The sequence below is a fragment of the Brachycentrus maculatus genome, unplaced genomic scaffold (genome assembly GCF_059751285.1).
Source record: "Brachycentrus maculatus isolate JH-2025_06_01 unplaced genomic scaffold, ASM5975128v1 h1tg000293l, whole genome shotgun sequence".
NCBI lineage: Eukaryota > Metazoa > Arthropoda > Insecta > Trichoptera > Brachycentridae > Brachycentrus > Brachycentrus maculatus.
Window position 1 is genome coordinate 1,123,694 of NW_028281044.1, and position 14,922 is coordinate 1,138,615.

At 37.5% G+C, this 14,922-nt stretch overlaps 1 long non-coding RNA gene across 1 annotated transcript in view; it reads right to left on the reverse strand.

Moving 5' to 3' along the window:
• Positions 1–577: 577 nt before the first annotated feature.
• LOC148305018 (uncharacterized) overlaps positions 578–14,922 on the reverse strand; it is a 65,236-nt gene continuing 50,891 nt past the window's right edge. The window contains exon 3 of the long non-coding RNA XR_015838262.1: positions 578–1,152. This is a non-coding gene — a long non-coding RNA (uncharacterized LOC148305018). The remainder of the gene's footprint in view (positions 1,153–14,922) is intronic.

Below are 14,922 nucleotides of genomic sequence, written 5' to 3' on the forward strand. Positions count from 1 at the left end.
TCGATTCAGATGTTATCGAAATCAAAGAGAAATCAATTAAAAAGGCATAAAAATTACGGGGTAATTAAAAAAGCAGATAGAAACTACAAAAATGTCTAGATTCGACACCCGCTGCGTTAGAAATCTTTGTATTTTACCCGAATACGTCATTATTTTTATTATTTAATTAAAGTATTCGCATTCGATACTATAAACAGCAAAAATATATTTTTCAAGTTTACTCTGACAGAACATCTGCTAAGATTTTTTTATTGCTGATAAAAATCTAGCTAAGATTCTTAGATTAAGGGGGAATTCGCAGAATTCATATTCAGAACGCGGACGATCGCGCAAGGGGTCGGTCGTGCTTACGCGCACGATTTTTATTGGAATATAGAAATTTAACTTTTATTTTTAGAAAATACATAGAAAAAGTATTTTCATATATTTTTTAACTCCTTACCTTTCAAAAATATTTTCTTTTTCAAAACTGATTGATTGGTATATATTTTTCATAATGACAGTTTTGATTTTCATTGAAATTCATACATAATTTTACTCTGGATATCACTTTAAAAATATATTATTGAAAACTCACCAGCACTCCTTGCATTGACGACCGCCATCGTAGCGAAGACCAGCAAAACAGCGCGGAGGAAGGAAGCCAAGGCTGACCCCCTCCGCCTGGGACTTCCTGCAGCATCACCCATGTCTCTACTCCTCCAGTGTTCCATCCTGGAGCAAATCCATCTTCTCCAACTCTCCAGGCTTCTGCTATCGCTACTTCTGCACTTGCCTAGGCGCGAACAGCATTTCCGACTATCGGATACACTGTGGTCCCTAACGTTTTCACTAACAACACTTTGTACATTTTCACCATCTCCGCTAAACTGTACACTTAACTGAGAAGAACCTATTTGCGGATGTGTTCCGACTATTGCATCACCGTCTGCTTTCGATTCCAGGCTATTTTGGAGGTTCTCTTTAGGAGAATACGGTTCTGCGTCCAGTCTCCTATGATCTTCTCTGCTCCTTCTACCCTGGTCCCCTCGCGGGAGCCTGGCTCCTCTCCGAGATGCTGGCTGCAAGGGACAAGGCTGCGTCAGCAACATAGTGGCTGAGGGAGTTGCTGACGTCGGCTGGATGCGAGCGGGGCCCAGCCGAACTAGTTATCTGGAAAGAGAGAAACAATTATTTACAACATTTTGAGTGTGTCCAAATACTGTATCCTTGTGTATTATGTTGATAAATTTGTGTGTTAAAAATCGGTTTGGGTTGCTGTGAGTCGTTTGAAACATTATTCGAAGCATTTCTGTAATCTTATATGTTGGGAGAATTTCAAAGGATATTAGTATATGCTAGTTCTCAATGAATTTCTTTTACAACATTTTGAGTGTGTCGAAATACTTGTTCACAAAATCTCGATTATCTCCAATTACAGGAGTTATTTTCATATTATTTTTTGACATCTCATCAAAGATGAAGAAGAAGAATATGGAAGTCTGGGCATTTACGGGGCTGACGACCGTCATAGGCTTGGTTAAGTGATCACATTACACGTTTTAACTTAACTGGCGTTTCTCATGTGTGTGATTGTAATCCAGGATTCGGACTTCACATACTAATATAAGAGTTTCTGCTTAGTAAAAAGCTTCTTTACATCTCACCAATAGATGTCTCTAGTGAAGTTCTAGTTATTCAAGGTTATTCAAGTTATTCAAGGTTTCTAAATTGGTTCATATATAGCTCACTTCTTTCAAGAACGTCATAAATTTAAAATCGTCAATTTTCAGTTGTGCATGTTTTCGGATTGCCCAGAAAATGTACTATATCCGAGCAAAAGAGGCATATTTTTAACATAATATTTACCCGCTACAGGGCAGAAAGTGTTCTTTTTGCATTTTGAAGAAAAGGTATTGTTTAATAATTTTTTTAAATATCCTTAAGATTTTTCAAATGGAGAAAAAACCTTCAGGTTTTACCTAAAAAGATCTGTTGCACAGTAAAAAGTTCAATGAGTGGCTTGATATTTATTTTTTACACATTGTATTATATATTTAAACTTTAAAAACGTTCTCCTGAAAAATCAAGTTTTTTTATTTATGACGTTCTTGAAAGGAATGAGCGATATAAAGAACTTCAAAAAATTTGAGTAGTGTGGTTGTCAATAATGGGTAGAATTGGTGCATGTTACACGTGTGTAAAATGATCACTTAACCAAGCCTATGACGGTTGTCACCCCGTAAATGCCCAGACTTCCATATTCTTCTTCTTTTTCTTCATCTTTGATGAGATGTCAAAAAATAATATGAAAACAATTATTAGCTTGAGGCGCAAAATACCGAATGCATTACGTGGGCGGACGATTGCGAAACCAAATTACTGTTGTAAACCGATTTGTATTACACATTATAAACACTTGCTCCGCTATAAATCAAAACATTTCAACATAATTAAATGATTGATTATTCATTACATTAAAACTACAAAAAATCTCTTCTCATTAATTTATTCTCTAAAATTTAGACTTGGCTTCGCATACGGAATTGAAAATTTTTCAGATATTTAGATGATTACAAAAACTAACGAGCAATAAAAATATTGGTAGAGGTGATAACTAGAGGGGGAGACTTGGTTTAATGGGAACATAGACAATAACGGTGATGAATTTTGGAAAAGCATATTATTTCATCAGTTTTAAAAATTTTATATACATATTTCTATGTGGCGAATGTGAGAGGGAAAACAGAACGTGGACGACCGAAAAAGACTTGGCACGATCAGATCAATCAGAACCTAAAATCTGGCGGTGTCAAAAGTCTGCGTAATCGGAGGGCATGTATGACTAGATGTATGGATGTGAAGAAGGCGAGGAGTGTATGTCAGGACAGAAGAGTGTGGCGTTCCATCCTCTCTGCCTACCCCTGCGGGGAAACGGCGTGATGGTTGTAGTAGTAGTAGTAGTAGTATTTCTAAATTGTTCATGACTAGACTTTTGAATGTCGATCTTCGAAACTAGTGTAAAATTAAATACAACACTCTTCTCATCATTCACCGTTCACTTTGTGTAATACCACTTTAAAAAACACTACTTTGTTTTGTAAATGTATGAAAGTGGTTTTTTAAAGTGGTATTGCACAAAATGAACGATGGGTGTTCGTGGATAAGGAGAGTGCTACATTACCATACCACAAAGTTAAAAATGCTTTTAATATACATTGGATCAGGTATGCCAAATACTTGAAAGTGGTCAGGTTAGAAGTCGTAACAATCGGCGGGTATGTATGAGGAGATGCATGAACATGGAAGAGGCGAAGAATGTTTGCAAAGACAGAGTGGTGTGGCGTTCTATTCTCTCTGCCTACCCTTGCGGGGAAGCGGCGTGATGGTTAGTTGGTTAGTTTTTTTTACACAAAATACGAAATGAAATACAACAAACTTCAATAAGTGGTCTAATACAAGTGTTTTAATGTTTAATAATAAATTGATTTTATTAAAAAATATTTTTACGAAATAAAAATGAAATTTTATATTTGATTGGCAAGCAAAAAAATCTGTATTACAAATTATATAAATTATTTCTGATCGGTTACGAGTTACAACACGAGAGAAGAATAATAAATCAGTAATTAAAACAAGATAATAATAAACACAAAAAATCAGGACCATCAGAATCTCATTTGAGAGCTGATCAATACATGACGTAATTATTCATGAATGATCGCCACAATTTTATAATTGAAATGCACGGATTACTCGCACACTCGTACGTATTGGATTATAATATCCTGGTCGAGGAAGGTGGAAATCATATTTCTCTAGAATAGCAGAGTCACCGTGACGACACAGGAATCGCACATGTATATTGAACATCGAAAGCCCACACACAGACTGCATACGAAGGTCCCTGAGCCTACGCAAGTAAGCCATTGGTAATCAAAATTTTAAATGAGAAAAATATCAATTCCGAGAATACGCATTTCTTCTCGAAAGATCAAAGAAAGACGAAACGTCGTGTTTTTTCTTCTTATACAACTCTGAACGAAAGTATCCAACGTTGGATAGAGAACAATGCTGATTACTGAAGCGAAGATTTAGTGTTTCTGCTACTACTACGACTATCATCACCTCGTTTCTCTGCAGGGGTCAGAAAAGAGGATAGAACGCCATTATTATTAAAATCAACGTGTCATTACGTCTGTAGCTTGTCTGCCTCCATACGTAGTGGTAAACGCGTTTAACTACCGCGCTTGAAGTCCCGGGTTCATAAATATAACAAATATAAGTGATATTCACCTTCAATTTAATATCACCCTGGACTGATAGAAGACGCGCGGGTCTAAACTATTTACATGCATGCAATTTACGAGCAAGATAACACTGCGTTGATATGATGTAGTGGCCCACGCGGATAAGTTAGAAGAAGTGTCTCACGGGTTTGATTTATAGAGAGGTTCATAAAAAATATTAAATAAATAAATATTTATTTTTCAGTATTGTTTCCAAAATGTATTTATAAAGATTAAGTGGTCAGGGTCAGGTGTCGGAATAATCGGCAGTAATGTGTGAGGAGAAGCATGAATGTACAAGAGGCAAAGATTGTTTAGTGACAGATTAGTGTGGCGTTCTATTATCTATGCCTACTCATGTGGGAACGCGGCGTGATGGTTAGTAAGTTAGTTTAAAAAATATATTCAAAGATACCTAAAACACATAATTTTTCTTCATACGTAAATTAAAGAAAGATACACGGGTGATATAATATATAAACTTATGGTCATAAATTATAGGTGCGTGTGTGAAAATTCTGAATAAACACGCCCTTGGGTAATTTTCTCATTGTCGTGAATTAGTTATTTATGTATGTATTCCAATACGAGCCAATATGGTAATCCATGTTTTATTGAAACCCGTTTTTCCAAGCGGCGAATAAAAAGTGGCGAGTGGGTGATCGGGAGAGGATCGACGTGTGTAAATATAATCTGAATTATTTATCGGCAGGGCTTACCTGTTGAGTCGAGTTCGAAGACACCGCAGGAAGCTTCACACAGATATAACGTACGACCCTAAAGCTGAAAGCGCTCGCCAGGTATGTGACCCGGAAACGGAAGCCGAAGAGGTATTTACAGGAACGGCTAAATTTCAAATGAAGGGTATAATCGTAAATTTAGACAATACGAGCCGGCTTTCGCTAACCCCGGAAAATACACTCATTCCAAAGCCAAATCCCTTCGACTGGTAGCTAGAATTCGGTACCAAGAATTGCTCCGACAAGCTGTATCCGCTTTGCAATTTATCACCCAGAGGATTGACTTAGCAAAGATGAAGTAACTTGATGTTTTAATGCGACAACAGGGGTGATAAATGTAAATATTTACAGTCGAAACGTGTTTAGGAACTCTAGTGAAGCATAGGGAAAAAAATAAAGCAAACGAAAACATCTTCAGATGTTTTTAAACATTTGCAAGATCAACCCAGAGCGCAATGATATTCGAAAAAAATTCCCATAAAATGAATTAAATATAAAAGAGAGGATATAAACAGACGATATCATGAAGACGAAATACAAGTAGAAGATGGAATAGTGACTAATATAGAAAAATGTTGAATTACCAACTGCATATACAGGAATTGAAGAATGTATTTTATAATCGGATTGTAAAGATATAATGATTAAAAAAATAACTTATAAAGTTATAAGATGAGTTAAGCTCGAAATAAGGCAGAAACGTGGCTGAGAACCGATGGATAATGAAGGTGAAGAAACGATATTCACAAAGTATGTAGATTACACACGATCGCCTTTTGTCCGTGGATAATATTATGATCTAAATTAATAAACCTTATTATTATCGAGTATAAATTCACGATATGCGTGGTAGAGGCATCTCGAAAAGAGATGAAAGTAAATATGCTCTCGATAGCAGAAAACCAGTTTCGAAGCCGTTTAGATTCACGCAAACTGGTCGCAGGGGCCGATACAATATTGGAACATCGGCGAGAGACGAGAACTTCGTGTCTAATAACGGTAATAAAATGTGCGTCCGAATCACGGGCGGTTGGAAAGGTCAGAGGCTGGTAGGCTGGTCGGAGGACAGGGTATAGAGACTGTGTATAGTCTGCTGTAGGTAGGAGCTGTACCGGCTCAGATGGCTGGCTCTGTATGTAAACCCGGAATGTAGTCAGTGTAGTCCTAGGCGATTAAACATTACGGGCGACCTCCAAGCGGCGCGCTCAGAGTGCAAACGCTTGTAGCACCACTAATTGCCAATCAAAAGGCCGGGATGTTTTTGCTCTGGCGGTCATTCGGACGCGATTCCATTAATGCGGGTTTATAGAGCGAATGCACTTACCGCTACCGATGATATAACACCCGCTGCCCCGGCAATTACCATTTACTACCTCGCGGACGCGTCCAATTCGTACGTTTCAACGTAGGGAGCAATCGAGGCGGGAATGCGGCCGAAGCGATCGTTAAATCGCATGTTGAACCCGACTTACATTTTTATGGCCCTCAAATGTTTAGCATAACAATAAAACAAAAACTCCGCGAGAGTTAATTTATATTTGCATCGCACGTTTCCAGTGTTCAACATTTTTACAGCAAATCATCTGATAGTGAGACATGAGACAATATATCATATCACGTGGGAGTAGCGAAGGCTGCTTATTCGTTTCGACATAAAACAAAAAAGGCAGAATTAACCATGAAAATTATGTTTGCGAGAAATGCGCTTTCTAACCTTTTTTAAGATAAAAATTCTCTAGGTATCCTAAATTTAATACTGTTAATAAGAAGTCTCTGTGCAAAGTGTTCTGCTCGCATTTATGTGGAAAAAAACCTGCGTATATACGTTCATTTTCTCGAGGCGCGAAAAAGCCCCGGGCTCCAGAAACATCAAAGAGATGGAAAAATGCATAATGCATTGTTTTTTTAACGTCCGCCGTCCGAAAGGGGGAATAATTACAACGATGCTACAGGGGGAGCGAGGCGAGAAGAAGAAAAGCCGACAAGACACTGAGAAATTTAATAATATCAAACGGAGGGAAATCCGACAACACGGTCACTTCAGCGGATTTTCATTCGCAAATTTAACGATGTTAATCCTGGCACATCGCTTTTGCGAGGATACCCGAGTGCATATTTCGACTGACAGTATGAAACATAATCGCTTCTAACGAATTCGCGCGTCGGCCATAAAAAGGGGCGGGATAAGAGAATTTTAATATGCACGATTAAAGTATGCCAATGCCGCATTGACCGCTTTTTTCGCCGGCGATAAATCATCGGCTACGAATTTATTGCGCGGCTAGGAGGAGTGGCCGCGGTGTCTATCATATCCAGTCACTTCTTCCACACTCCTGGCATCGCCGAATTAATGATGGGCGACTCTAGTCGAGTCATTAAGCGGGCAATATTAAACGTTTTGTTCTCTCGATTCGAAAGAAATATATTTCGTATACCGTACACCACTCATGTAAAAGAAATTCACTGAGCACTAACATAATACCTTTTGACATTCTCCCAACATATGAGATTACAAAAATGCTTCAAATAATGTTTAAAACGACTCACAGCAAGACGAAACCGATTTTTAACATAGAAATTCATGATTATAATTATTCTTCTTCTTCTTCTTATTATAGGCCTTGCGGCCTGTTTTTAAGAGGGATTAGCCTCCTGCGACGTCGATTCCCAGCTATCGATATTTAGCCATTATAATTCACGAGGACATAATAAAATACGTATGGAGCTGATAAGCACTACTAAGTTTGGAGTAAGGTCCTTGCAATATATTGCCTACACCCGAATTAACCAGCTGCCTGACATATATAAAACAGAACCCAGTCAGGAATCCAAAATGAATGAACTGAAAAAATAAAATAAAATCTGACAAGATATTTAGTGTAAGTGATGATTAAAATTTTCTCAATTATTCCTTTAAACATGCTTCTTACCTAATTTCTTTATGCCTATTTACTGTACCTTTTATTGCTTTATATTTTACATATTGCCCTATGTTTTCTTATCTGTTTTTCAGTCTCGTTAACCTGAATCCCATGTCTCAAAATGGGTAGTGGAAATTACTCATCGGGAATATTATATATGTGACGTATGTATGTAATATGTTTTTTTAAAATTAACTCAATAAACTGTGTTCTGTGATCAAGTGAGTACTTTTTTCATTCAAAAGTAATCTTCTGATGAGCTGTGTATTCTTACATCATATCACACATCCCACAGTATACCCTAGCACCTCACATTTTATAAGATTGATCCATGTGATGGTATACATACGTAAGTATGTAATATGTTTAAATAAATAAAATAAACTAAAAAAGGGAATAAATATACGGTACGAGAGAGTCCAAAAGCCGAATCACGATCGGAACGTGTTACATTTTGAAAAACCTTTTCAGCGCGCATGCATTGTATATATTTCCCCGAGTTTGTCCCCGGGAGAAAAGGAGATGAACAGTTACTAGGGCCACAGAGCACGCGGGCGGTTGTAACTCCTCGATACACCCACATGAGGCGGGGACGGTTTACGAATTGGCGCCCAACGTGGGGCAAAAATATACGAATTATTCGATTACATTAAAGTCACCAACAATTCAACGCGTTTAACCCTACATTGCACTTTTTTCTAAATCAGAACATTCAATCGATGTTAAAAATATGTCCTTTTTCATGGTATTTCTTTCATCTTTACTGCATAAAATGTACGCATAAAATATGTTCTTTATGGTATTTTTTTCACATTTACTTTTGTTTTAACGAGACGGCATGGGCATATAGGACCTTAACGTATTGAGAATCAGGCAATCGCGACAAATCTTCCTCGAGAGACGATCAATTCATTTGTGCGTAAGTGCGTATTTTAGAGTTAATATGATATAATATAAAAAGAAAAGTCAAACAATTTTTTTTTAAGATGACGAACAGTGGACTCATCCTAATGACATTGAGATGACGACGTCATAAAAATAATGAAATCATAAAATTATCTAAAAAAAAACCGCAGCAGCGACGGACGATTCTGAAAGAAAAGCTTATTAAAAACCGTCATTATAAATTTCGTGTACGTCTTTCTGACGACTGATCCCAGACGCCTCTTCAGCGACTTCAGGATTAAGATATAAAACGCGAGATTAACGGTGATTTTCTTTTAAAACAAAAGCCAAAACGCAGATAGTTCAGATATCGGGCAAACACAAACAATCCTTTGTGCAAACGTAGCTTATTCCATTCAATTCCAACCGTCTCTCTCGGGTACAAAGGACGTCTGTAAATGTTTAGCTAGGGAACCGTTTAATCAATTTCAAGAATAAGGATTGCCTGAAATAAAACCGAGCGGAGAAATAAATCGGCCAGCCATTACGTAGAGGCGTACTTTGCAGACGCTGAGTGAAAAACTGACCGCAACGGGACTGAGCTATGAACGCGAGCATGGACTGTATACACATCAGCAGAAGCGAGCATGTGCATAAGAACAACACAACACATATATGGTCCATCCCGCTTAGAATACCCGCTATCGCCGGTGATGTATGCGCCCCTAGTATTCCGGGAGGGCTAACAAGAGGACGCGGCGGCAAACAGAGGGAGCTTTGTAAAATTACATTTGGGAAGAGTTACACGAAGGAGAGTGTAATAATAGCAGACGAAATGTAATACTCGAGACTGGCAAGTGCCGACAAAGCATGAATTGTATAAACGAAATAAATATATGGAGAAGTAGAAGAAAATGCTGAACATACAAATATGAAAAAGCAAGAGAAAGAGTATTGTAGCTTAAAAAAATAGCACTGTTATAAAATCACAACAACGTTATGTTGAAATTTCAACGCAATCAGCGAATACCTTTAGGAGATTCAAGATTTAGAAAAAACGAACATATACATATTAATTTACTTTAAAAGATGAGCAGAGTAAAAATACTACAAAATGATGGCATAAGAGCAAAGTTTGAAACAGGCGTATGCAGTAGGTTGATTGCGGAAAATGTAAATGAACTCGGTATAAATGATATGTGAGAACATCTAAAAGGTAGTGTGTGTGGATCCGCAAAGGTGGCGTGTGGTATAGCGGTGCAAGGAAGGAAAAAAGGCGATGTGTGGTGGGATGACGATGTCAAAGAATCAGTAAAAGAGAAGAAGAATGCGTGGTTTAGCAGTGAAGAATATATACTCCACTGAGTGTGAATATACCTCGGTGGTTAGAGCGCTACGTGCAGCGCAGTCAAGGGATAACTGGAGAAGAGTCATTGCTTCCACAAGGGTCACAACCCTCAGTTACGAGGAGTAAGACGAAGAAGAAGAGAATGAATCGATTATAAAAGTGTATAAATAATGCATAATGAAGGTTAACAAGATGTGAGTGAACGAAAACGACTATTGAGAGAGGAAGGAGTAAAAATGACTGAGAAATTCCAGGAATATAAAAAAAAACTGGAAAGAAGTCAAAAATTCCCAAAGTCTAAATGATAATTCACAGGAGAATATAAAAAAATGATAGAATTCAAAAACTCCAAAAGCCTAGTGAGAACGGATGTATGAAGTCCGTGGAGCCAGAAGAGACACAACACAGATACAATAAAGATACGAGAATAGCTAATAACGAGTCTGGACCAACGATAACGGTGAGGCTGTGTAATCTGCGGGCACGTATTGTGCAATGATGGCTTAATTATAACACATGTTATTGAGCCGAACACCGGGTTATGGTTATACGGCGCCAATAAACCCCGACGCGGGAATAACAACAATTAAAACCCATAAATGTCTCACCTCCGGACCCGCGGCCTAATGAAAAGCTAATAGTGGCTTTAAATCATTTTATATTCAAATTAAAAATTAATTATGCTAAATGAACAACACGCCCCGATTCTCCGTACAGTATCAAGAAGATGTTCGCCAACTTAATTAAAGTGGCCGAAATTTTAATATCGCGAAATTCCAAGGGGAAATGAAACGAACTTCGTAATTCATACATCAATTTTCTCGAAAATTAGGATCATTCCGTAAGTAAGCTCTATCTACTAAGTCAGAAAAGTAATTACTTTTGATGATTAGGAAATCAATTATGCGTCATTCTCGACAATCAAAAAATATTTTTGTGACGTGGATTCAAAAGATAATGATCACTTTGCGAACGAATAAGAAAAAACTAATCAAATAATTTCAATTCAAATTTTACTTGGAAAATCCCACTATGTATTTCTTGAAATCTATTGACACTTTGTTCGAAAATGTAGAGGACTCCATCGAAACACGTGTCACAATATATTTTAAGAAATAGTGGTATTAACCATGTAAAACCTAAATTAAAACAGATAGATATTACCACAAAGTGACGTCCGAATCAATTAACGAAAAAATAATTATATTCGAAGTATAACTAATAGTCTTACAGTCTTCACAGTTAGGCACAACGTAGTCCTAATACCAACCGTAATGTATAAGTAAAGTATGATTTTGTAAAATGTCCAAATACTTGTTGTCCAATTAGGAGTTACGTTTACATTATTTTTTTGACATCTCTATATACACTTCCATATTCTTCTTCATCTATGTTGAGATGTCAAAAAACATAGTCTATTTGCTTGCTTGGACGTAAATAACTTAACAAGAAATGAAAATATAGATTTTGTATAGAAAAACTAACTAACCATTACGCCGCTTCCCCGCAGGGGTAGGCAGAGAGAATAGAACGCCACACCACTCTGTCTTTGCAAACATTCTTCGCATCTTCCACGTTCATGCATCTCCTCATACATACCCGCCGATTGTTACGACTCCTAACCTGACCACTTTCAAGTATTTGATACCATACCTGATCGTGGCATGTTTTTCTCGGTCTTCCTCTGCTACTTTTTCCAATAACATTCGCCTCGTAAATTTGTTTTACCGTTCTTTCCTCACTCATTCGCTCTACATGTCCAAATCATCTCAACACACCTTTCTTAATTTTATCGATAATGCTTATCTCAGCGTATAGAAAAATAATCAGCAAAACTTCTAATGTACCGTGGAATACACCAGGAGCACAGCAGTACGAAGAGAACTATTTATGTACCATCCTAAAAATGAAAATATTGACTTTGCATAGAAAAATAATCAGCAAAACTTCTAATGTATTGGGGAACATATCAGGAGCACAACAGTATGAAGAGAACTTTTCATGTACCATCATTCACTACCTAATAAAGACATAAATAAATAAACACAGGTATGCGAAATTCGGCAATATATCAAATTGATCCCTCATCCAGAATCCTTGTTATCGGACACAAAAGCCCTTTAGGAAAGAACGAAAGGGAGGGAGGATTGTAACAGCGACCCGGAGAGCAGAACATTTGAAGAGGCTCATCGCATCGCTCATACCCGTAATGCACGGGAGCCGGGAGCGAGAAGGCATTCTGTATGTGGCGTATGAAATAATACGAGCCTACCAGGTCGACTCCCCAACTGGGACGCGCGGTTATGTGTAATGCCCGGGTGGATACCGAGTAGTGACGCGAATGACAAACGGTATGGTAGTTATAAAAATAATGAAAAATTATTTGTAAAGCGCCATTTTTGTGAATTATCACATCAAGCGCGCTGTAAAAACGACATACATCCTAGTTGAAATTATTAATGAATGACAACTAGTTTCAGTTATAAAAATAATGAAAAATTATTTGTAAAGCGCCATTTTTGTGAATTATCACATCAAGCGCGCTGTAAAAACAACTTAATCCTTTTAAAGAAAACACGTTTTTATACCACTTGAATTAATTTATGAATGACAACTAGTATCAGTTTACATTTAGACCTGAAGGTGGAAGCTTAGCTTCCGAAACTAGTCAATATCAATAAATAATATAAAGAGCCATGTCAATAGATTCTTCCTTACCCAAAAAATAAATATAGGTGTACGTACCTACATGCCCCATTAACTATTGTTGTCTCCCGTAAGTTATTACTGCACATGTTAAAACTATTACTTAAGTACCTAGAATTGTAAAGCTACATAAGGACCGTCAGTCCATTTAATCTTCACATTCGTTTGAAAATGCCATAATATTAATTTTTATGTGTTTTTTTAATAAAATACAACTTAGTAGACTCAAAAAATCTGTGTTTGATTTAAAAGTTAATACATAAATTAATTTAAAGAGAACAGGCTTATGATGTAGCACTTTGATCAAACAAGTTTGCCATACGAATCATAACTAACTAACTAACTAACCATCACGCCGCTTCCCCGCAGGGGTAGGCAGAGAGAATAGAGCGCCACACCACTCTGTCCTTGCAAATATTCTTCGCCTCTTCCACGTTCATGCATCTCCTCATACATACCCGCCGATTGTTACGACTCCTAACCTGACCACTTTCAAGTATTTGGCATACCTGATCGTGCCATGTTTTTCTCGGTCTTCCTCTGCTTCTTTTCCCACTAACATTCACCTCATAAATTTGTTTTACCGTTCTTTCCTCACTCATTCGTTCCACATGTCCAAACCATCTCAACACACCTTTCTTAATTTTATCGATAATGTTTATCTCAGCTTTGCATTCCTTCTTTATTTCACTATTCGCACATCTATCATACATCGTTTTGTCGCACATTCTTCTGAGAGATCGCATTTCGACTGCATCCAGTCTACTTTCATTCTTCTTCCTTCATCCAAAATTATTCGAATCATCCAAAATTATTCGAATCATCCAAAATTATTCGAATCATCCAAAATTATTATTATAAACGAATCATCCAAAATTATTATTATAAGTTATCATTCAGTAATCGGTTTCCGTGACCGAATGCGCCATCAGCCGGTCGCGAGTGTCCCTAGAGCGCGGGGAGCAGGAGATGGATAACAAAAAAAGTTTAAGGGAGATCTTAAAACTAAATGGGCAGAGCGGTTCGCAGGTAGAGCCGCTCGCCTGTCGGCCCGCTAGATTTATGTCCCCCTGGTATGTTTAGGGTAAAAATCAAAAAGATTTACGGCCAAGTCCGTGCGGAATATAATTCTGGAAATTAGTACGGAGCGGGAATAGTCACTGCGTTCGGGGAAAATACCGTGCGTTATTTCGTTTGTTACGCAAACACGCATCACGAAGGTGATAAAGGATTCATTAGGAGGATATAACGACATAATAATGGTATAATATACTAGTGTTTACCCGATTAAACTTCCTATATACCATCCGCTGGCAAAAATGCTAGCTATGCTGAGCTCTTTATCGCGAACAGTAGCGTCTGTTACCAACGAGCGTTAGTCTTATAATCTAAACCAGGCATGGGGAACCTGCGCCCTTGAGGCCGCATGCGGCCTTTTGGCTATTCTAGTGCGGTCTTTTGGCTATTCTAGTGCGGCCTTTTGGCTATTCTAGTGCGGCCTTTTGGCTAATCTAGTGCGGCCTTTTGACTGATGCCAATTTTTGTAATTATGCATATTTTCTATATTTTTTAAAATTGCATTTTTAACAATTTATATTGTGATATAATTAAAATATCTTGTTTATGGGGAGGGTGTCAAAGTTTTCTTTACTGCGGCCTCATGTTGAATCAGATAAGTGAATGTGGCCTTTTGAAATAGAAAGGTTCCACATGCCTGATCTAAACCATTGTTCCGCAAAGTGTGTGCCGCGGCACACTGGTGTACCGTGGTTATTAGTTGGTGTGCCGCGGAAAAAAGTCAAGTTTTGTGAAAATAACACAATTGCTTCAAATTTTGATTGCCTGTGCTCAGGTAAGTAGGCTCAATTTTCGCATTAAACATAATATGTTACCATAATATCGCTCACTCCTTTCAAGAACGTCATAAATCAAAAAACTTGATTTTTCAGGAGAACGTTTTTCAAGTTTAAAAATATAATACAATGTATTAAAAATAAATATCAAGCCACTTTTTACTGTGCAACAGATCTTATTAGGTAAAACCTGAATGTTTT